Source organism: Rhagoletis pomonella, unplaced genomic scaffold (genome assembly GCF_013731165.1).
Source record: "Rhagoletis pomonella isolate Grant_MI unplaced genomic scaffold, Rhpom_1.0 Rhpom_scaffold_00008, whole genome shotgun sequence".
Classification (NCBI taxonomy): domain Eukaryota; kingdom Metazoa; phylum Arthropoda; class Insecta; order Diptera; family Tephritidae; genus Rhagoletis; species Rhagoletis pomonella.
In genome coordinates, this window is record NW_023458562.1 from 29,121,304 (window position 1) to 29,144,918 (window position 23,615).

Here is a 23,615-nt window from a genome sequence, read left to right on the forward strand (position 1 = left end):
AAAGGCAACAGTCGAAATAATGTGCCAATTCGCGTGGCGTAGGAAGCGACTGACTGGTCGTGGTGCTCGCTCGCTTGCCTTCTGGTTTGCACTGCACACAAATCAGCCACGAAAAGTTGCGCTGGGCTGCGCTGCACTGATTTCAGCATTTTCCACACCAACTTTTCAACTCTTCATGCTTCATTTATGTACTTATTTAAGCGAATTTGTACTAATGTTCCAAAAAGTACTTTGAGGTTTCTGAATTGCTCTTGTTTTTTAGCATTTACGGTTGGTCCTTTCGCTGTTGTTGTTGCTGTTTTTTTTTTTGTTACCACCAGTTCGTGCTCTCGTGCATCCGCTGTCCAACTTTACCAAAATCAAAATATTGTATAAAGTAAGTACTTGTCCGTACTAGCTGGAAATGTTGGTTAGTGCAAGTTCAACGCCAGCTTAGTACTTTGTTTGTGCTTGTGTATTTTCATAGAGCTTGATCCGCTTACGGTAGTTGTTGCTTGTACTGCAACGGCCGCGCTGCGCCGTTAAATGTCGTGATGATGGCAAATTGTAAATAGTTTAAATGCGCTTTAAATGGCTTTTCAAATGCTACTCAGTTATCACACACAAAACTAAATGACATTAAATTAGGCAGCAAGCGAGTGAGAGTATATTGGCGGTGCTTAAGGGTCCACAGCCGATAGGTAAGTTAGCTGCCCATGGTGTATGTGTGGAAGTGTATGGTGCACTGTTCCCTAAATGTACACATGCTTGTGGGTGACTCACAGGTATAATCCTCAATAGTATCTAATAAATGGTGCTACACTTAAAAAAATACTTTTAACTTTTCTTAACGAGTTAGGGTAAATAAAATAAATAAAAGAAGATTTAATGAAAACAAAGAAAAACATAAAAAAATGAATATTAAAAAAAATATATATTTTGGAAAATTATATGCTATTAAAATATTTTTTTTATAACAATAAAATCTAAAAATTAGATTAAAAAACTAAATAAAAAAGAAGAAAATAGTACTTAAAAAAATAAAAAAATTTTAAACTTAAAACAAAATCTAAAAGTTAGATATTTTTAATTTTAAACAAAATCTGGAAACTAAAAAAATTACCAAAAAAAAACAATAAAATTAAACCCTAAAAATGAAATGAAATAACCAAATATACCTTTTTCTTAAAACAATAAAATCTAAAAATCAAAAGAAAATGAAACTAACAAATGAAAAATAAATAAAATTAAGAAATAAAAAGGGAAGCTTCTCAAAATTAAATGAAATTAAAAAAATATTTCTTTCATAAACAATAAAATGTAAAAATTTAACTAAAATGGAAAAAAATATTTAAAACGAACAAGATAATATAAGTACCTGAAAATTAAAAAAATATTCTTCATTTTAATAGAATAACATCTATCAATTAAAAAAATTGAATTTAGAAAGAATAAAATTTACTTAAAAAGATAAAATACATAAAATAAGAGTCAAAATGAAATTCAAAAATATATATTTTTATTTTTTTTTAAGAATAAAATCTTAAAATTTAAAGAAAGTGAATTTAAAAAACAACATTAACCCTCAAACCCAAATGTGGTGTCACAACTTGGAAAATTTTTTCCCACCTAACGAGTGGTTTAAGTTTGATATATTCTAATTAAATGCATTGAAAAGTTAATTACGAATAACGGAACGTAATTGGTTTGCCTGTGGTTAAATGACATTTGAATATAACCTCATTTTTGTGTGCGTGGTCGAAAAATATCTTTTCTTGCGCGCGGAACTCAACTTAAAAAAAGAAAAACTAATGAAAAAACCGAGCTGTTCCTGTAAAGTCAAACATATTTTCATAATTCACACATTATCTTTTATGTTAATAAATAATTACATAGTTTACCGCTACTCAACTGTTTTCCAGTGTTTTCTTATAATCCTCCAGGTATTTCAAGTTTGAGGGAAAACCGGGACATTTCAAAGATGGACCGGAATACTGGGACGAACAGTCTAAAACCCTACCGTTACCATCTACCTAATATGGAACTTATAATCTTCCAGATATTTCAAGTTTGGGGGAAAAGCGGAACATTTTAAGGATGGACCGGAACGCTGGGATGAACAGTCTAAAACCCTACCGTTACCGTCGCTCCCTAATATGGAACTCCTTGGGAGCGGCTTTTAGTTGAAAGGTTGAAAAGCTTATTTTTTCTCCGCCTTGGAGATAAATATGACTACCGATTCCCGCCATTTAGCCGGTATGTGCTTGAGGAAGAGAGGACTCCTTTCATTATAGCTATCTTATACTACATTCTAATGTTTGCTGGAGCTGGATAGGTGTGATCCCATCTGCTGCTGTGATCTTCTTTGGCTCGAAAGTTTCAATAGCCCAGGAGATTTTCTCCTTGCAGAGCATTTCCTGTAAGAGAGTTTTTTTCACCTCCTCCACTTAGAACCTTCTCATCAATTTTTACGGCCACAAGTTTATAAGTTGTGGCACCAGGAAAATGCGTGTTCAAGATCATATTCAGGGTTTTTTCCCCGTATCTTTCCACGTACCATTGCATTTCTGCAGGCAACCCGGACCAACCCGGAAAAGTCTCTACAAGAGGTTTTCTTCGCCTTCCTCAAAGCTCTTTTATAGTGCTTGAGTTTCTGTTTGTATGCCTTCCAGTGCTGCTCACTTTTGGAAGCCGTGACTATAGAGAAAGACTTCCTGCATAACTTTCGCAGACCTTCGATGTGGTTTCTTCCTGCCTCTACGCTTCATAACTGGGTTAGCTTGATTAAGCGCCTTGGAATATGCGCTTGTAAACCCGATTTTGCGGTGTTCCTTGAGTATAGCTTGGGGGTAGAAGTTATTCTAGATTTGGTTTTAGATTGTAAATATTTCATCATCTCACTTCTTACAATTCACATTTTTCTCAGTGTAACACTTAACTTTCCATGCAAATATGTATGGCAAAAAAATGACCGCAAATCTGTGTCTTTTCATCTCTCCAGCACAATGAGTCCTACTGTGTCGCGAATCGGGCATAACTATAAGCCATATTAAAACCATTTAAAATGCATTAATATTGATTTTTTGTAGCTACCAGTAGGTACAATCAATGCAGCGAAATATGTAATAAAAAAGCAACACGTAAAGTAGAAAAAAAAAATAAAATAAAAAATGCAGAGAAATGCAAAAATAGCACGAAAATGGAAAATGACGGAAAAAATGCACCTTAACAATGGTGGCTAAAGTTCATGATCTGCAAATATGTTTTCGCTTTTGTAAGCGATCAAAATTTTTACAAAGTATTATTAGTTGGTGGCATGCGGAACATTTCCTGGTGAAAATTTTGTAGTGCAAGCAAAAACACGAGAAGGAATTAGAAAAAAGAACAAAAAAAACGAGAGAAAATGCAAACACGTGGCCAATATGAGCTCCAGCTTCTATGCTCTTCAATGTTTGTATATGTGTGCTTGGGCTACTTTTTTCCTAATGATTTTTTGCTGTGGCAAATGTTATTGCCGACAAATTATTATTATTGTGGCCCAACACGACAATGAACGTGAAAGCGACCCCAGCTTTGTACATCAAACTGTACTAATCTCTGTGAGAAAAGTTACAAGGATTAAGCAGCAGGAAGCGCAAGCGCCAATAGGCCACACAATGAGTTTCGAAGTGTGGTTTTTTTTTGCGCAAGAAAAATGCGCCAATTTGTTTGAAAATTCTTTTTTTTTTTATAGCTAGCGCTTTTCTTTATTTATTTTCTACCCAATTTTCCTAAGACATTGCGAAATCGACTTAATTTACTCGTTAACATGATTTAAATGAGTTTACTCAAAAGGCCCTTTCACTTGCCCTCAGCCGCTCCCAACTTAAAGCTTCGACTTTAAAACCAATAGTCTCCGCAGTCATTAGTGGCACCAAAAGTGCCCTTAAGCGCCGCCAGGCTGCCTTAGATACTCAACTACATACAAAGGTAACTCAGCTACCGCTCGTTTTTTTAGGGCCCTAGTACCCAGAACTTTTGTTGCCAGCTAATAAAGGCAACAAATCACCGCCATCAACGGCGGCAGGCGGCAGGCGGCAGCGGCAGCCAGCAGCAACTGCTCCAAATGGAATAGAATGCGAGCAAATAATTTAGATCACGAATTTGTTGTCGTATGCAAATTAATCAAATCTCAAAAACTCATTGGCTGCACTTCTTCAGCTTTGGCATTGGCTACCGCAAGCTGGCTAGGCTTCAGTTTTCAACTGCCACTACTGCAGCTTCGAAGAGTCCCAGCTCAGCTTAGATCAGTCGCCAGTTGTGTCTATGACTTTCTGCTGTTGATTGCTTCCTCCTCTTGCTGTCAGTTGTTGGCTGCTTAAATGCGCCGCTGCGGTTACGTGGCCTTTGTTGTCAGCTTGTTGTGTTGACAATTCAAATCCGAAAGTAGATACGTGCAACTAGCAATTGTTGTCACTATTTAAGTTACAATAAATTGCATTTAAATGCGATTGCAAGACTGTCTGTCTTTTTTTTTTTGATGATTCTTTAACTTGTGTCGGCAATACTTAGAACGTGCAGTCGATTGATTTATTCTGTCGCTGGTTTGGGATTTGTAATTAATTAGGGAATAGGGTGAGAGCGGATATAATGAAATTAAACGGTAAAGAATGTTTTCAGAAATGGGGTCGAAAATGGTTCATAGTTTGGAGGGTTTATTCATTTTTGTCTTGGCAGTTTACCATATTTCGGCGCTTAGAGCTTGTAATGAGTTCAGCAGTTGTGCCAGGTATGCTTAGGTAAGTTTTTTCGACTACTCGTCGATCATATTCATATATCAGGTAGTTGATAAAGCGGTCGATGTGTTTCACGCATAGTTAGATTTTAACAGCTAGTCGAGAAAACAGCCCGTAGTCGTAGAGATTATTGATAAAGAATTCCATTACTCGAAGCTTATGCCTCAAGGGACATAGATTGGGTTAAGTTAAAGTGACTGCCTTCATCCAGTGGAAGAGAGAAGCAAAGTTAGACCTATTGAGTCCACAGTGGTACCGTTTGGGCGCTCGCTTCAACGGCGTCTGCTCGCATAGAAGTTGCACCATTTGCTTAAGGTAATAAAGTGCGAGAATTCATGAATACCTGATTCGCGTAGGTCTACCAAATAGTCAAATAGGTTATTGCGAAATGAGATAGGGTTCCACGCGTTTATTTTGTTTTCATCACTCATTGGCCGGCAGGACCATTCTTCCATCATGTCTAAGGGTTTTCTAAATTAATGAGTGCGTGGGATATTTTATTGTCGGAGCTGAGTCAGATTTTTCGGGTCGTCCTGCACGCAAGTCCCACCGACCATTTTTTGTTTGCCTTTTCGACTCAGTTTATCTTAAGCTGTGATTTTTAGTTCGCCTGTATGATGAAAGGAATTGAGGTCAGACAGTGTAGTTTCCTTCCTCGCTAGCTCCTCGGCCATGCCATTACCTTGTATGTCACTTTGAACTGGCACCCACATAATTTGTTTAGTAAACTTTGTAGCTAACTTTCGAAGAACTTTTCTGCATTCTACCGCAATTTTTGACGAGATTTCACAGCATTGCAGTGACTTAATAGCTACTTCGCTACCGGAGTAGATGGTTACGGAAGGCAGATTAAAAGAAGGCTCGATAAGCCAAAGTGCAGCTTTTGTTATGGCCACGAACTCGTCTTGGAAGACGCTGCAGTGGTCTGGCAGCCTTAAATTGGTATCTAATGAGAGGTCAGAGGAGAGCAGTGCGCGCTTCGACTCCGCGGGGCTTGGGTTCAAGAGGTGGTTAAAGCAACATCGCAAAAAGAAAATATAGAAAAAAGTTTGTTTTCCTAACAGTGGTCGCCCCTCGGAAGGCAATGGCAAACCTCCGACTGTTTTTCTGCCATGAAAAATAGCTTTTCATAAAAAATACAATCGCCGTTCGGAGTCGGCGTAAAACTGTAGGTCCCTCGCCTTTACTTTATTTGTGTGACAACATTAAGGCGCACGCTACAAATCGGAGGAGAAGCTCGGCCAAATACTGACATATGTGTAAGCGCCAATTTAATATTATTATTATTAATGAGTAGAGTTTTCCTGTAGGCCAGCGGCCGAATCGGCCTCCCAACCATTACTAGAAGGAAAGCATTGCAGCTGGTCTGAAACTTTCCGAAAAGGTGGCTACAAGTTTAGAAGTGTTTCGGGGCGTGGATAGCAGCACTACAATGATGAGAATTCATGCGGCCCTTTTGAACTTTGGTCCAGTGCACTACATTAGGTCTAAGACCCCATTGCTATGAGAACAAAGTTTTGAATTGAACTCTCGAAACGAGTTAACTGACAGACCAGTCTAACCTAGTCTGACCAATTCTAGCTTAATTTGCCTTAAACAAATCTTATATAAACTTAAGAACCTTTATCTAACCTAACTATCCTCCTGATCAGGTTTGCCATTCATGGATCATCGTATGCCTGTCGTCTTTAGGTATCTACTTGTTCTTAAGCCTGTTAATTGCTGTCCTAATTTCGTCTTGGTCGATTGGAGTTATATTGTACGTGTACTTTTTCATCGACTTCGCTATCAGTGTCGTCATTAAAAAGCGTTGAAAAGTGATCCTTATATATGTCAAATCTACTGTGGACTTCTGTTATCAGATTCATATCTTCATATCTGCCGGAACTAATGATTTGTTTCTCCCCGTTGTCGAAGGTATAATATTGAAACCTGAAATTTCCTACTATTGGACCAATTATGCCTCTCCTGCTTTCCCTCTCATCAAAGTCACCATGTGTGATATTACCATCGTAGTAGGTTCATATGCTTTACGAAGCAGCTAATGTAACTGCTCTTAGGTCTCATCGTCCTCCTCTTTCATTGTACTCGCCGTCTCATGGATCGCATGCTGGATAATTCTCCAGTTAAACCTGCCTTCCAAGGTTTCCAGACGTTGTGGAGTTCTAGCTTTACAGCCATGCCTCGTCCGTTTTTCTGACTTGACCTAGACCTCCATAAGAGTAGGTTACGGCATCCTACACATGTCTTGCTTATGTAGTCTAGGGCACACGAGTTGGGATTTTGTATAGTGGTTCAACTGTAGCTCCAAACCTGATTATATTAGTTTAGTTAAAAATTGGTTTTCGGTGATAGAATTCCGAATGCTGTGGACCACAGTTACTGTCCGCTTCCCTAATGAATGCTTAAAGTGTCCTAGTTCTAAATGGAGGTTAGGCTCCCCACCATTTATTGTGTTCTGATTTTACCCACTCAGTAATCACACGTGTCGAGAAGATCCACTGAGTTTGCAAAACCGTTGCTATTTAATTCTAATTCGTTGGCAACCTCCTTGCTTTTAATTCCAAATTGGCTAGGTTTTGGTTTAACTGAGACTTTGGCAATATTATTAATAGGGTTGCTTCGTCTTTTTTTGCCTTTTCGAATCGATTGAATATATGTAGCAAGATTGACTGGGAAAACCATTTATTCTAGAGCAAATTGTTGACGATGCTTGATAGGAAGTTTGAACTGCTGAAGTGGTTAACGAGTGTGGTAGACCGTCTAGGACCGTCTAAGTTGCAGTAATCCCTTCAACCTCATTTGTATCATACTTCTCTATTTTAGGCCGTACTTTTTCTTCCATATAAAAATAAAATTTAGTTCATGCGTTGTATATATATCGACAACAATATGATTTAGTTATCTTAAATTCTTCAATTCAAAAATTCTATCGCTAACTTATAGAAATTATTTATTATCAAGAAAATGGATTTTTTTATTTAGAAAATCGGAAATTTTTGTTCGAAAATATCTTAACCATTTTTGAATACGAGACCCAAGTTTTAATGAAAAAACTAGAATTTAACAAAAAAAAAACTCTGAAAAATGCCCAGCTGTAGGACTCATAAAGCCATCCATCCATTTGGAAATCCAAAGCGACAAACCGCAGCTGGCGAACTGGAAGCGATAACGTCAAAGCAATGCATAAGCCTGATCGATCTTAATGAATTGCCACCGATACGGCTGCTCTTATGCCACAAACATTAATTAAAGCAGTCGAGGAATGAGAAAAAATAAATATTTGCAGCTGAGTAGTAATGGAGCGCGTGTCAGCGGCAAAAACTTGTAAAGCAATAAAAAAATGTCATAAATTAAGAAAATTAATACAAAATGCTAAAAATGCTGCAAGATAATTTTTTCTATCAAACACTACTTTTATACGTGCATGCAGACATACATACATATATACATACATATATCACTGAATTGAATTTTCAACTTTTTCAAATAGCCGCTCTCAGGGTGGTCTATTCAAGCCAACTCGGCTTTTTTCCAAATGAAAAATTTTAAATTAACATGAAAAAGACACTGCATTTAAACAATTCAGCTCAATGCTTATCTAAAATCTTGCTAGCTTTGTTTTCTCTTCAACAACAACAACAAACACCAACAACAACAACGAACACATGATGCAACGAATACCAGATTAGCAGCGCAACAGCACATACCAGATCAAACTAAATTCATTTACTTAGCAGCCGTGACATTTGCTTTTGCTTTGGTGAAGTTGCGGCTTTGAATGACATCAAGACATGCCATGCCGGCAGCAAGTAGTCAAAGATGTTGCATGCCGCATGCATTTCGGTGGCATAAAAATATGTAAAAAATTTTGCGTTTACTTCTATGGCAGCGCGACTGCGCATATTTCGCTATTTTTCTACCTAATTGGTGCTTGTAGAAAAATTTACGAAATCTTTAACTTGATCTGGAAATAAAATATCACTAATATTTTTTTATTTCATTTTTAATTTGTGTGTGCTGCTACATACATACATATGTAAGTAGATACAACCAAGCCACGCTTTCACTCTCTTCGCTGCGCCTCATCGAACTCATTGACTTATTCGTTCAGGCTCGTTCGTCTACTCAAATTGAAGCGCTTATGACTTGTTGTTAGACATTTGATACGAGTAGGCCGCGCAACAGCCAGTAGAAAGACATTTATTTACTTACGACTGACTGACTAGTCATTACCATGATCTATTTACATGCAACTGACGTACTTAGATCATTTGTAGTATGCATGCTCGGTGAATTTCTATTATGGCTCCACTAGCCTCCAGCGATGCGCCACTTGGCGTTGCAGGTACAGCTCATTCGGATATTTACTTTAAATTTCTGAACGACATTACCTTATTGTAATGCGGCTGTACATGCCTAGTAGAGGGCTGCATGAATTCAATCAAAACGAATGATTGATTTTGGCTTCGAATTTTCTACAATACCGGCAACTATTTTTATAAATATTTTATTTTTCGCTATTTTTTTATAAAAATATGGTTAATTCTACAACAAAAACCCCAAAAATCAGAGTTCCAAACCTTGTGCAAAATTAAAGCAAATTTCGCAAATTTTCATTAAACTTTTTATTTACACTCTTTAGAAGCGAATTGAGTACGCAGTTTTTAGCCCATTCAATTTTAGTATAACAAAGTGCAAGTCTGAGGTAGCTAGGACTTACCAGTGATTTTTAGATTTCTTTTTTTTTGCTGAAGGTGTCGCTCATTTTCTCCATATAAAGTAATGTTCGTTTTTTTTCTAACTAAAAAACTGCATACTCAACTTTTTTCTAGAGAGCGTAAATAAAAAGTGCAATATTTGAATGAAATTTGCGGAATTTTATTTAAGGTTTGGAGCTCCGATTTTCGTTGTAGAATTAACCATTTTTTTATAAAAGATTTGCGAAAAATAAAATATTTAGAAAAGAGTTGCCCGTATTGTAAAAAATTCGCTGTACCTAAACTTGATTGACTGACTCTACCCTATTACAATACGAACAAACATGTTTCTAGAAAAAAACTATAACCGAAATGAGTTTCAATAATTTGAATGTTTTTCATTCATTCATTCATTCATTCACATTCTTCCATTTGAAGGTAGAAAATTTAAAACAAAGTCTTTTGTACGTTAAGTAGAATATTCGAATGTACTGTACTCTGTTTGGCTAGAAGTTTGAATGACTTCATGCAGCCCTTTCGTGCCTAAACACATTGTTGTTGCATTGAACAGCAAAAAAAGTAGAAATCAAGCTGCCATTCGGTGAGTAAATCATTTCATTTTCAACGACAGCTCATGTTGTAATTAACGAGTTTTGTGTCTTCTTGTTGATAACTCGAGTACAGGAAGCCGCTTTGATTGGCGCAACAAATTTAGTTATAGTCATTAATATTGTACATAAACTTATCTGACTGTTGCGATTGCGCTTGCTTACTGCATTTAGCTTACACCAACAGCAACATTTACAAACAAATTTTTTTGTTTTCTTTCTTCACCTCCGACTCCGTATTCTTTGACGTTTGCTTGCGTTATTAATTATTGTTAAAATGTGCCGCTGATTCTTTGTGGCCTTCTTTAATTTTTTCTTACTTATCAGCCGCATTATCTATTTATGCTTTAGTATCGCTGACTTCATGCCATCTACGCATTTGTTCTCATAGTTTTTTGGTGTTCTAAATGCTGTTCTTCCTAATTAGTTTGAATTGGACTTAGAGCATACTGTGACTCGTAATCAAAACAGTTGGTGTCTATCCTAGTGCGTGCATTTTAATCGATTTTGTTATGTTGCAGTTGCGTTGCGATTATCATATATCATGTATTTGGGAAGTATTGTTATGGAACATTTCAATTAGTATCGATCAGCGTTACTTCATCATTCACCATAAGGCATTTTGAGTTTCATTACGGATTTTGAAATGTTTCTAATTCGTCTGATTAGTATGTTTCTATGTTTTTCGAGATCTATACATAACTATTTCGCTTACAATTATTACGTTAAATGTGTTTCTAATCGACTTCAAAAAAAACGGAGGAAGGTTATCAATTCATGGGAAAGGTGATAGCTCAAGGGTGGTCCCGTACTAATTTGGCTTAGTTCCGAACATGAGATCATGATGATATTAGCGGTACTCCTGAATTTTTATATGAGCATTGAGTCGGTTATATTTTTTTCCAAAAAATTACTTATTTAAAAAAAAAAAATTTCGTCTGGTTTTTAAAATATTAACTTCTTATGGAATCGACTGGAATCTCTCATAAAAGCATGGTATAGATGTTGAAGTCTTTCCTAACGTGGTTGAGGTCTATGTGTAATCTTTACGCAGATAGAACACTGTGTCTTCTTCGCTTCCTTTAATCCGAAGCGGTACATAGGGCATAATGCCTACGCGCTATCTGGCGCGCTGTGCTCTCTCCAGCTTAACCCGAGTTGCTTCGCTTCTCGATCGGCGGTTTTTCTTCGCGTTTCGCGGGGACTTCCAGGTTGCCTTTGCCGTTTAGCGAGTTCCCTTTCAAGGCGCTCTTGTAACACTGCCGTATTCTTTGTGTGGCCAATCCACTGCCATTTTAATCTTTTCGTAAGGCGGGTGTAGCCCCTTTAGCCTTTCTGACTTACTCCTCATTTGTGATTGTTTTAGGCCAAACATTTTGGAGAATCATAAGAGCACCTGTTTACGAAAATCGGGTATTTCGATAGTGACTTTCCAAGTGCTACTGTCATATAGCAGTATCGAGAGGACATTGGATTTAAGCTGGAGTTCAGATTATTGTCTCGCCATAATGTGTACATCATTCCAAAGGCCGCTCTGCTTTTATTTGGCAGCCTATGTCTTTGTCAGGGCAGTGAAATTCCTCACAGTCTCAAGAGTTTGGTTGGAGCTTAACTGCTCTCTACAAAAGTTCGGTGGCAAGCTTAGAACCTTGGTATTATTAAAGGTTGATACTTAGGTCCGTCGCCTTGGCTTCTTTGTCTAGCGCGTTGCCCATTTTACACAGAGCCGAGAGACGATGCGCCAAAACAAATGTGCCGTCAACGTAGTCAATGCGCTACACTGAACTGGACATGAACCCCCGCAGTCCGCAGTTGTGAAGTGGCCCCATGGCAGAACCCAACACATTCACAATCACCCCAAGAAAGATAAGGGGTGCGAGTATGCAAAATTGTTGAACCCCGATGTGAACTTGGATGCAGCGATTCAGCGGCGAGGTTTGAACAAACTTTGAGAAACTCCGCGGGTAGCGGAGCAGTGTTAAATTTGGCTCCGAAAATTTACCAAAACGTGAGGAGTTTTTAGTCGATCAGTAAAATGTCGACTATTTAGCTACAATTGTTAGAGGGAACTTCGTGAGTACCCTCCAAGACAAAATACAAATAGTATAATATTAGCTCCTCTGAGACGGCCATCATCTCCTTTAGCATATTAAGAAATCTCCCAGTTATAAAGAACATAACGGTGAATAGGGTCAGGGTTTCCACGGAAGTTGAGTACACCGGTCTAATACTGGATTCTAAACGACTAACAGTGCTCTTATGGTCTGCAGACTTCTAGTAGGTAAGTCTTGGGGGTGCAGCCCAAGGATCCTAAGATGGATGTACGGTATGACCAGTAATTACCAATGGAACGGTGACCCGTGCTTTTAGTCACAGTCACGCAGTCTTTCACAAAACTTCGAACTGGGTCATTCCATTGTATTTGTGACCGCCCTTGCTTTTGTAGACCTCCCATGGATGTCGAGTCGAACGCTCTTCTCAGCCAGTATTATTATCCACACGTACTTTATTCCCTAGCCAAGCGTTAAATCTTAATGTGATTCACTATGTTCATGTCGTTGTAAAGCTCATAAAATACCTAAATCTATATTCCTCGATAAACATCGCAAATGCGAACAAGTCCATATATCTTGCAGAGAGTCCAAAGCCCTCTTTTCTTTCTTCGATATTGGCCACGTCGATTGATTGCGTTAATTTGCGTATCGGCGGTCTTTTCCAGACTTTGACGGGGTGTGAAAATCTGTTTAATGATCACACTGATAAGGCCCAATCAGTTGAACCTTATAATCAGTGTTATACTTATCCCTCAATAACTGGCAGAAACTGTGAGAGCAGACATTGCAGCATTGAGAAAAACACATTGAGAGTTGTTTCTGCGCCGTATAAAACGACGGGAATGAGGAGTGACTTATAGAGCGTTATTTTTGTTGGTCGACAAAGGGCTCTGGTTGTCAATTGTTATCGAGCCCAAAGTAGCACCTGTTGGCAAGAGTTATTCCTTGCTTGATCTACAGGCTGACATTGTCGGTGGTGTTTATACTGTATCCTTTTTTGTAAAGTCCTTATTGGCTTTCATTTTCATTTTGTGTGATTTCTATTAAATAAAGGGCTTTTCGAATATTAATGCCCTGGAATAGAGAAATTTATCTTTGCAAAATATTTTAAGCTTTACTTTAAAGCATTATTTAGGTCAAACCAAATTTAATTAAAAGCACAGTAAATCTCATAGCCTTAATTTAAACGCAAACATTAAAAAAATGACAACACTTTCTTTCTACGAAAATCCAAATATTTGCCAACGTCCCACAGATTTGTCTCCAGCAAGGATTAACACAGAAATGTGAGCAAGATATTTCACTGGCGCTCAAGTTTCTACGTCATTGTTTATGTATAAGTGGACACTCGTACAAATGCAAATACATACACACGTCGGCAAGCATGCCTGTAAAATACTTGTAGAAGATTGAAAAAACTGGTAAATTTAGTACACTTTTACTAGCTTTCACGCCACAGTTAGCCTGGTTAGCAAAAATGAGTAAGAAGAAGAAATGAACTAAAGTGGTGAAAGAGATATATAGCTCTGCACACATTTATATTTGTGAGTAGGTATTTAAGGATGCACGTATGCACACAGAAATGCATAGGTATTTATGTACTAGCTCCACAAGCTCGCATAAAACGCTTAGCCTAGGTTTTAGCCAAAATTTGTGTCAGGATATGCTGACAAAGAGCAAGCAGCCAGTCCTGAGTAGAAATGCTGGACCAGTGTAAGCAAGTGAAAATTAAAGGCGAGTGCAAAGGTGCAAAAAACAAAAATAAAAATATTTTCATGCGGGCTTGGGATGCGGTGGAAAATGTGCAACTAAGTACAATTTTCACTTTGAAGTACATAGACCGTGTTTTAGAAAGGTACGCCTTAGCTTACGCAAAGCTGGGCGCCTGTGTCAGCGTGCCGTCCTGCAGTTTTGCTAAGCTTAAGCACTTCGGTGTATACATAAGTATGTAGGTATGTATTTACTTGGAAATTGAAATAAAATTCTTTGTCTTCAATTGCTTGCACATGCACACGTGACTGCCTTTAAGATCGTATTAGCTAAGCAAATTTATTTTTTTCACTCTCCAGTAGGCAACTAACCAATCAGGTCGAGTTAGTAGACTTACATAGTCGCTTTTTATACAGAAATACTGTACACAGTTTATGAGAAATGCACAGATAAATTAGAAATTTTGCAACGTTAAAAATGTGGTGTTTTTATTTACCCAAACTGCTTGTAAGGTGTGAATGTTGTCGCAAGAATTGCTGACTGGTTCAATGCATAGTGAATAGATGATATAAAAAAGACACACACACACACAATTACAGCCGAATAACAACCAAAAACGATAATCTGTTAACTCATTGCAAAAGCCTTTGTTAGTTGTTATTTATTTAAAATCTAATGTTGTTGAGAATTGCAGACGCATGAAACTAATAAAATTGAACACAGCTTCGTTAATCTAAACTCTTAATAAATTCTAAAGTTCTACCTTGTACTCATAAATAATTACTTAAGTACATACATAAAACACTGTCGCTTTCCTCTTCTTCCCCACACCCGTTTATCGACTGGACCGAGAACAGAGAGCTTCGCCAATTCTCCCTCGCCTTTGCAAAGTTACGGTAGTTTTTTATACAGGTCCTTTATATTTGATTCTTCCACCACCCACGCGAAGGGGCATAGAATTTCGCTCCTTTAAAAAGAAAAATATTTGTTTCTTAATTTCAATTAATTTTTAGAGGCTTATATCTTGATCTTAAAGAGAAATAGTTTTTTGTTTTTGTTTTTTTTTTTAATTTCGTTAATGTTTAGGATCTTATTTTATTTTTTCTTTAGTTAGGTATTGTTTTTTCTATGAATTTTTAGATTTAATTGCTTGTTTTTTAAAGAAAATAGTACTCGGGCAGCCGAATTTTATTTTTACATTTTTTAACTTAATTTTTAAAATTAAAATCTTCTTTAATTTTTAGATTTAGAGTATGAAACATACTGTATTCCCAATATTCTCTTTTTGAATAATTTTTTAGGTTTCATTGTTAAAAAGATTTGTTTTAAAAAGTTCGTATAATTTTTAGAAACCATTATTTTTTTAAATAAAGCTAGTTTTTTATTAATTTAATTTAATTTTTATGATCTAAATTTTTTAATTTAGTTCTTTTCTTATTTTCTTAAAATTTTTAGATTCCAAATTTAAAAATGTAAAATATGTTTTTTATTTAATTAATGTTCTTTTATTTTTGAATTCCAATAATTTTTTAGGTTTCATTGTTAAAAAATATATATAAAAAGTTCATTTAATTTTTTAGAAACCTATATTTTTTTAAAGAAAAATAGTTTGTTTTTTCATTTAGTTAAATTTTTAGGATCTTATTTTTTTAATGTATTTTTTTATTATTTTAATTAAATTAAAAAATGATAAATATTTTTTTTTAAATTTGATATTTAAGAACCTATTTATTTTTTTTTAATTAAAATTGTTTAAGATTATATTGTTAAAAAATTGTCATTAAATATCATTAAATTTTAGAAACTTATTTTATCTTTTTAAATTCATTTTTTTTCTTTTTTAATTCAATTTTCTTTTAGTGTAAAGTTTTTATTATTTTTAAAAGAAAAATATATATAAGAAATTTTTTTTTTTAATTTCGGTTAGTTTGTAGAAAACTTATTGCTGAAAAACAAACAGAAAAACAGTACTTTTTAATTTCACTTGATATTTAGGAAGTTATTTTTTATAATTTTTTAATTTTTTATTATATCTATTTTTTTTTTTTAATTTACATCTTTTTAATTTAATTTAATATTTATAAACTTATTAAATTTTTTAGCAATGTTTTTTTTCTACTTAAATTTTCTTTTAATTAGGTCCCTTTTTATGCGCATTTGAATTTATGCGGTTTTTGAAACCATTATTTCGCAGTAGCAATTTTGCTTTTTTGAGAGTTTATATAACTTTTTTTCAGTGTGTAAGAGACAATGCTTCTGATGAATATTTTCCCTTTTTATTCTTATATAATTCATGTATTTATTGTGGTATTTAAATTTTTTTTTGGTTAAGATACAGATTAAATTTCATTTGCTTCAGTAATGTTTAGTTTGACATGGAATAATAAGTGTTGAAGTGAAGAAATAAATAGTTTTTTGCTTAATAATGCCTCACTGGATTTTTTTATGCGGTTTTTTAAATTTGTTTTACATGGAGTACCTGAATTTATGCGGTTTTTGAAAAATCTGGAACGCATCCCCTGTTTTTGTATGAAAGTAAAGAACTTATTTATGCAGATTTTTTTTGCGGCTTTCTGAGGAACGCATGTACCGTGGGAGACCTAAGTGTATATTGTTTTAAAAAGATTTTGTTTTTTTTTTGATTTTTAGAAACTTATTTGAAATATTTTTATATTTTTAATTACATTAAGTTTTTATTCTTAAATATATGTATTTACTTAATTTCATGTAATTTTTAGAAAACTTATTGCTAAAAGACCAACAGAAAAATTATCTTACGAGATACTTTTGTCAGTATCGTCGATAAGAGCTTCTTTACAATACTTAGAAGGAATACCCTTATTATAAATTGGGCAGATAACACTAATCTAATCTTCGGCCACGGATACATCAACCCGAATTGCACTTAAAAGTTTATACAAGCGCTCGAACAGCTCTTCGTCGGCTTTAAACAGATTAGCGGTATACCGTCGCAGGGCTTTGATGTTTTAAGGGCCCATTTTTGCTGTTCTTACCACGTCGTTTGTTTTGCTTTGTTTTCTTTTCTTTTCTTTTCTTTACTTCACTTTACTTTACTTTATTTTACTTTACCTTACTTTACTTTACTTTACTTTACTTTATTTTACTTTATTTTGCTTTACTTTCCTTTTTTTCTTTTCTTTTCTTTTCTTTTCTTTTCTTTTCTTTTCTTTTCTTTTCTTTTCTTTTCTTTTCTTTTCTTTTCTTTTCTTTTCTTTTCTTTTCTTTTCTTTTCTTCTGTGAGAAAAGAAAATTTGGAAAAGCTCTTTCACTTACTCATGTTTTAAAATACCATTTTCAACACTTTATCGATGACCAATACGAAAAAATTGTGCACATGAAACTCCCAAAGTAATTCACATTTCTCCTTACATACCCACACATTTAAAAAAAGCCGAGTTATTATTTCCTATCTGACCATCAGGTGCACTTGTCTTGTGTCTATATTTGGCATTGTCAAAGTTTTCACATTTTCCAAGTCAACCATAACAACAAGGGACGACATTTCTACAAAAACGGTAACAAAGTTCTGTATGAGCAAGAGCAGCCTGCATGTAACACGTGCCACAAACAAGCTACGAGTATACAACCGCAAAACAAAAGACAGGCACATATGTATAGTGACGGTGACCATATTTATGAGAGCTGAATACGAGAAAAAAAATAATTTTGTAAATTTTTTCCATAAAAGCTTAAGACTGGTTTTCACTAGCTCATATTTTGACACAACTTGATCTCCTTTATCCATACCTTTACCGATGATACTATGGGCCAAAAACTGACAGATAGCCGATTTCGCAGCGCATGCACACACTAAAGACCAATCCTGATCCAAATCAATAGACAAATCATTTGACAATGTGTTTCCACGTATTTGACGACAAATGTTTTTTTGGTATTATATGTTTTGTTAGGAAAAGAGCTTTACTTTCGCATAATAAATAATAAACATTAAATAAACTAAGGAAAAATATCCCAAACAAGGCGTCGAAACACCGAATACGGGACAAATACAGGACATGAAATGAAATACAGAACATTTGGCGCGCCGTATTAAATAAATAAATTACCAGGACAATGGGTCAAAATAGAGCACTGTCCCGTATAATACAGGACGGATGGTCACCATATGTATAGTACATATATATATGTAAGGTGGAGTCATTGACAATTGCAACGAGAAAACGAGAAGTGGGTCAATTTGCCAAAGCAGCAGCGGCGGCAGTGGCAGCAATAACTGGAAATGACATAAAAATGCCAGAATATACACCTTCATATGTAGCTTAAAATTTTTCATTTGCCATCAGCAGCAGGCTGTCATTTCCGAATGCTTCAGCTGCTCCTTGCGCTATTTGGTTTTGTTTCAAGTTTTTCTTTTTGCTGGCCGCTAGGTGCACATTTTCGATTTCATTTGCAATGGCTATGGCGTATACGTAACTTCCTGTGTGCTGGTGAATGCTCTTGCTGCCGAATTATTTCGAATTTTATTCAATTGCATTTATTACTTTGCCCTCTATGCACTTCAAGTATGCAAATTTGTATGTATGAATGTATGTCTTCAATTGCATATTACCACCTCTAGACTATTTGCCAGTTATGTATATGAACGAAATATATTTCAGTAACCTCAAATTGCTAAGTGTGGTGCGGCAATTTGCCAACATAGACGTTGTCGACATTGAAATTTAAATTTATTAGTCGTAAACTGGCTGCCTATAAAAAAGCACGCAATCACCAGTGCCTTGTTTTTTGTGTAGAAAGTTTTATTGTTATCCGCTTGCACAGGTGTGGGCATTTCATATGCAAGGAAGTGTAGCATTATTGTATTGTAGTTGTATTTGCATGTGCACACACATAAGTTTTGTTTACAGTATTTTCACCTTTGTCTGCTTACAATTTTATTGAAACAACTTTCTTCTATTCTTTCCAACTTTTGGACTATTGCGTCATTGTTTTTTTGTTTGATAAATGCAAAAATTTTTGAGAAAATTCAGTACTTTTATGTGCTTTTATTCTCTTTGTTTTTAATTTTACGTTCCTTGGCTTCATATGGTTGTACATACCTCGACTTTGTCCGCATGAACTAGTGAACCCGTATGGCGCTAAAGTTGGATTTAACTTTTTAAACAGGTGAAACCCTATCCAAAAACCTCAAAAAATATTCCCATTGATTTATCTAAAGAGAGAGGCCTCGCTTTGTGTCGCTTTTCATTTCATCAAATTTCAAATCACTCTGTACGGCTAAAAAGATCCAACTTCAAAAATTAAAGCCTTATTGCAATTTGAGTTAAATTTTTTCAACAGGCGGCAACCCTCTTCTGTCAGCCTAAAAATGCTAACTGTTTAAACTAAACATTTCTTAGCACTCGTTCGTTTGATACCTATATTTTAAAATTTCACATAACTTGTGTATATTTAAACTTTTCATATTTATATTTAAAAAAACAGGCGGCAACCCTCTTCAAAATTATTTTCGAACTAACATATTTTTAAATATCTCTCGTCTGACATTGTGATAAATATTTCAAGTAACTTTTCAATTTAGTTGAACTTGGCCTTTTAAACACGTGGCAACCCTCCTAAATAAAGTCCAGAAATAAGGCTTTTTTAAACCCATTTCGATTGATAACTATCTTTTAGTAATTAGTTTAACTTATTTAATAATTTTAATTTAACTTTTAAACTGGTGGCAACCCTCAAACACATAAAAAATATTCTAAACTGCCAAACGAAAGATTTCTTGAAACTCCTTTATTTGTTAAGTTAAGATATAAAGCCTTTTAAAAACCATTTTGGTTGATACCCGTATTATAACAATTGATTTAACTGTTTAAATAATTTCAGTCTAATTTCTTAATAGATGGCAACTCTTTTGGAAAAATAAAAACCTTACTGAACATCTTAAGCCTAAGCCCTTTTATTTGGCCCCTCACTTTTCAAAATCGAACAATTTATGCGGATCTTGATAACTTGATTTTAATTATTTAATAGGTGGCAACTCTTTTCGAAAAAGTAAAACCTTATTGCACATCTAAAGCGCAGGACCTTTAATTTGATACCTCATTTTTGAAAATCGAACGAACGGTGCCAATCTGATGACTCGGACAATTAGGGAATTAACCGAGGCGTTTCAGGTTTCGCAGTTGACGGGTGTTATTAGCATAAAAATTATCGAATGTCAAATAAATTTATTGCGCAAAACCTTAACTCCTTGACTACGATTACTTTGATGATTATTCAAATGCTGCTGTAGGCAGCCCAAATATCTCTTTATATCAAGCATGTCCATATCTAGCACTTCCAAAAAGAATGCAGATTAATATCTCTTTGGGTTATCCGCGAATACATCCCAGATTCCTCCTACAAGTAGTCAGCTCTCTCATTGCATTCAGGGAACAATGATTTTAATTCCATTTTAGAAGACCAAAACGAGACGAAATATAGGTAGACCAGAACAGCGGTTACTGCACACAAAAACAGACTGACCTGTTCTGAAGGGAAGCATTTTTCTAATTTGTTCCGCAGAATTGAACGTCTATCTTTAAAACTGCGTGGTTTCAATGGCTTAAATTTTGCAACCGGAGATGGTATTTAAAATAAAGTCGCTTGGCTGTCAGAATATATTGCTCACGACCTAAGATTTACAGTTATCGGAAAACTTAGAACATTCGCATTGAAGATGCTTTCATCATTTTGCAGATGTAGAGACAAAGCGACGCCGCGTAGACATCAGGGTAAACCTACGCCCCTGCATCTTATACCAACTTAGATTCGTCGGTGCACTCGGTTTCTTTTCAATTTTCTTTACGACGAGAATCGCATTTCTGCGTTACTGTTTAAATCAAAATTGCCTACCATATACAGTCCACGACAAAAAGATAGCACATTTTATTTTTTCGTAATTTTTTATTTTTTATTTAATAAATGGTTTTTGTGTTTTAAGAAAAGTGATTTTAAAGAAATACATATAAAAAATGTGTACAATGGAATGCAAAAACAATATGAATATTTCTAGTACAAATCAAAAATACTTCAAATGGCGCGACAAAAAGATAGAACATTTTCATTTATTGTGGAAAAAAAAATTATAAAGCATATATTGAGCAATTTAATAGTGGGTGGAGCCTCCTTTGTGTTTAAGGACTTCAGACATGCGCTTAGGAAGTGATTTAAATAATGTTTTAATATATTTTTTCGGCATTGACTCCCATTTTAATATTATACTGTTTTTTAATTCTTCATTATTATTATACTGCTTATTTTCGCTATAAACTTGTCTTGCTAGGTATCCCCAACAATTTTCGATTATATTGAGGTCGGGCGACCGGGCGGGCCAATCTAAAATTTCAATATTCGCTTCACGGAAAAATTTTTTCACAACTTTCGCTGTATGTACAGCCGCATTGTCCTGCTGAAATATCATGGGCCTTTTTGTAAATTGATGCCCCCTATTAACCACTTCATTGCCAATTCAATTCAGATAATCCTGGCTCTTCATCTTCGATGGTACGAACTTTATTTCAGTTTTCCCGCGATAGCCAATTCTGGCCCATATCATAACACTACCCCCTCCGTATTGACGACAACTAAGGACGAGCTGCTCTTTTCTTAAATCGTGGTAATAATGAGACCAACCGTCTGGGCCATCTAGATTCAATTTTTTTTCGTCAGTAAATAAAACACGACGCCATCGTTTACTCCATGTTATATGGCTTTCCGCAAACCTCAATCTTGCCTGTCTATGGTTTGCTGTGAGAGGCGGTTTTCTCTGCAATTTCTGACGTTTGATGGTCTCAGATCTTTTTAAAATTCTTTGGAAATTGCGCAAATGTGTTTTTACGCCAGCTTTTTCAGCAATTTTTCTAGCTGTGAGATGGCAACTGGACGCAACACGCAAAATTGCTCGCTTTTCCCTGGGTGTAACTGCTTTTGGTCGCCCACTGCTTCGCGCTTTCCCATAGTTCTCAGGATCTTTTAATAAATTCATAATAACTTTTCGACTTCTCTTTATTTTTTTTGCAATTTCACTAGTTTTCATATTTTCTGAGTGAAGATTTAAGGCAACTTGTACTTCGGCACAACTAAATCTCTTTCCACGGCCCATTTCAGCATACAATATTAAACTTTATTCGAAATGAATTAAAATTACTGTATTTGCGAGAAAGCGAGGACAATGTTACTTTTGCAGCCACTAAAATGAAACTAAACGCATTTCCGACGCATTGTGCTATCATTTTGTCGCGAATTCAAGTGCGGGATTCGCTGTTTTCGTAGAAAACAGTTAAACTCTGCCAAAAAAGTAACTGTTATATACACAAAAACCAACACGTGGTTGCCTGCTATTACTGCACTGAAAAAAATATATTATAGGGTTCATAGTTATTTTAATTTTCTTTAAAAAATTTAATGTGCTATCTTTTTGTCGTGGACTGTATGAACGGCTAAGTGGAAGAACGCCCTATCTCGGTTAATATGAAAATGTACTATCTCAGCAAATGGTTCAAGGACGCCCAAACTCAGAAAATATTTCAAAACACCCAAATGCAACTACCGATATATTGAACTTACATTGCGATAGGATGTTTTAGAAGCGGCAGTCGAGATAGGGTGCTTCAGAGCCAAATTCTGAGATGGGGCGTTCATCAACCAAATTCTTAAATAGGGCGTTTTCAACCGTTTTGTGAGATAAGGCGCTATCGAATCAGCAGTCGAAATAGAGCGATTTTCTACGCAGCTGGCGATATACAGTCTGCCGTCCCTTCTGCTTGGGTTTTGTTAATGCGCTAAGTGAGTTGATGGGTACATCTGAAAGTTGAGTTTGATTAAGTACGAGTTTAATCTGCTACAATATCCAGACCCTAACTGTGCTAGAGTAACGCGGGTCTGTCGAGGGAGCTGAAGAAACTCGTACGGGTTGAACTCCGATAACGGCATTCACGGGGCGAGATTTGGTGAGGGTGGTAATAGTCTCTCTTTGAGATGCCACTTGAGGTTTTTCTTCTTACAAGAACCTCAAATTCCATAATTTAGAACCGTCCGGTTTCTATGCACTTCATCCTAGAGATGCTAGATGTTGCAGTGGCCAGCGGCCAGCGACTGGAGGACTCTGTTGCTACTCTGTACTCTGTAGAATTTTTCTACAGCATATGTTACCTGGGATACTGGGAATGCGAAACTTTCTTCCTCAACCAACATAGTACTGTGGCTCTAGGCGTTCGGATGAGAGGAAGAGTGGGGTGGTCGGTAAACCATACGCTGCGTAAAGACCCTACCAAATGGTGTCTAGATTGGAACCCACAAATTCATAGAAGCTGATATTCTTCGCGAGCTTTGAACAGTCAACACGATCTGGGACCGCTTAAAAATACTACCAAAAAGCGAGTAAGATTGAAGCACTTTGTAGAGGTTCCCTGGTCTTAAGGCAAACAACTTTACTATGGAATATCCGATGTAATTTAAACGAACCCAATGGCTAGTAAAAACTCCATCCAATCCATCTTCATTAACTATCTGATGACTTAAAATATTGAAGAAACTTGTCCTTATACAGTAATTCAGACCAAGCTGCACCGTCTTTAAAGTCACATGAAAAGCGCTCACAAATTTGAAGCATCTTTAATTTGCATCTGAGACCTGTTGAAGCCACGCATAACGGTTTTGCTTGAGTATAAATAAGTTCATACGAGTATAAGCCAAGTTATTATTTGCAACAAAACCGCGTTGATGACTCAATGCCATGATTTATTAGATGTTGCATACAAATTTTCAACA